We start from the raw sequence: 1,968 nt of genomic DNA, 5'->3' as shown, positions 1-1,968 counted from the left end.
CGTGGTCTGACTCCCCGTGGCCGGCTTCTCTGGAAGCCGCCAGGCGGGAGTCGGCCGGTCTTGACCTCGCCTCTAGGACTCGGCTGCATGCGGGCAGCCGACTGTTCCTTCAGCCGTCCTTCAGAAGGCGGCTCTTCATCTGGCGTCTCAAGGGGCGTAGTCAGCCCCGATGTTTTGAAAGGTTTTGGGCCTCGGGTTAGCCTACCCGTGGCCCATTACTCCGACAACGGATCTGAATGTAATTTTTATGTATGATGTTCTTTATATTATCTTAACAGTTGATGAATATATTAGAAGGTTCTCCCGTTAAAAGGGAAGAAAATGGCATGCAACTCTAATCTCTACTTCTTTTTTTTGGAAAATGATTACATTCATCCAGCCGATTCTACACTCCATGTCCGCTGCATCAAGAGCCAACCAAGTGTCAGTCTAACCCCACGCACCGTAACTCAAGATTTTGCAACATCATTCATGTTTCCAAAATATAGGGATGTTGCGGTGGCAACTCGACGGTGCAGTTTTTCGGAAACATAAGCTCTGTTGTAGAAAAACATCTGCTACATAACTTGTGTTGCAAAATAAAATTTACAACACACGCTTTTTTTCAAATATTTTCTGCAGTACGACCCTTGTTGCAAAAAAAAAAAAAAAAACTGCAGCACAATGTATGTTGCAAAAGTGAAGAAAGACTCGGGCACTCGGCGCTAGAGTTGTGTCAAATCAGACGGCTCGCGAGGCGGCGGATCTCCCCTTATATTTTTTCTTCTATCCCTGTGTTTTGAAAATCTTCCGAATCAAAGAGGCCCTAAACTAGAGCATATGCCCTCCTGATGATTTGTATGACTTTTCAACCGTCTGTATATCAATCTTCCAAATCTTAAAGGCTGACTCTTCATGTAGGACCTTCATACAGTACTCTTTACTCCAGTCGCTGGCCAGTGGCCACACGCTGCCGCACTGGGCGTTCCTCTTTTTCTTCTTTCCTCGCACGCCGCCGGGGTGCTGCTCGCCGCGGCCACGGCCACGGCGGCTGTCGGATCTGGACCAGCCGCCCTCCCTCCCCGCACCTCTTCCGGCGACGACGGCGGCGGCGGTGCGCGGTCGGATCTTCTTCCCTCCCGGCGCGCTAATTTGGGGTCGAAGCAAAGCGAGCACCCACGAGCCGCGCCGTCTCCATGCCTCCCTCTGAAAATAGGCTGAGGGACTGGGCTGGTCTCGGGGACGGGCTGGCGGGGACGATCGCCGACCGCGTCCTCGCCCACGACGTCGCCGACTACCTCCGCTTCCGCGCCGCGTGCGGCCCGTGGCGGCGGTGCTGCGCGGACCCGCGCGCGCACGGCGGCCTCGACCGCCGGTTCCACCCCCGGCGGTGGCTCATGCTCCGGGAACCCCGGGAGCGAATCGACGCCCCCAACCGCCGCCGCTTCCTCAACTCCTCCACCGGCGAGTGCATCCAGGTGCACCTCCCGGAGCTCCACAACCAGGAGGTGCTCGCCCTCACCGCCGAGGGCCTGCTCGTCGTGCTCGACTGGCCGCGGAGCACCAAGGTGCACCTGCTCAACCCGCTGACGCGCCATCTCACCCAGCTCCCGCCGCTCACCGCGCTGGTGTCCCATCAGGGGAACGACGGCCTCCTTTTCACCGCCGCTTTCGACACCCACTTTCCGGCCTGGGGCTCCGGCGTTCTCAGCGATGATTCTACGGTGGTGCTCTCCTTCAACAGGCTCAACATGCTCGGCATGGCAAAGCCCGGCGATGACCACTGGACGGTGTTGAACTTCCACAATCTGCTGCGAACGGCTTCCTCGATGATCGCAGGACGGTTCTACTGTGCCACCATTGACGGCGTCATGGTGCTGGAGGATCAGCCGCCACGCCTGGAGCTGGCTGCCAAGCTGCCTATGCCGGTTTCCCCGATGGCAGACACTCTGCACCTGATGGACAGTGCCGGAGAGCTGACGCTGGTGC

This window comes from Triticum dicoccoides, chromosome 7A (genome assembly GCF_002162155.2).
Source record: "Triticum dicoccoides isolate Atlit2015 ecotype Zavitan chromosome 7A, WEW_v2.0, whole genome shotgun sequence".
In the NCBI taxonomy this organism is placed as follows: domain Eukaryota; kingdom Viridiplantae; phylum Streptophyta; class Magnoliopsida; order Poales; family Poaceae; genus Triticum; species Triticum dicoccoides.
The sequence above is the reverse complement of the archived record's forward strand: the minus strand, read 5'-3'. Positions refer to the sequence as shown.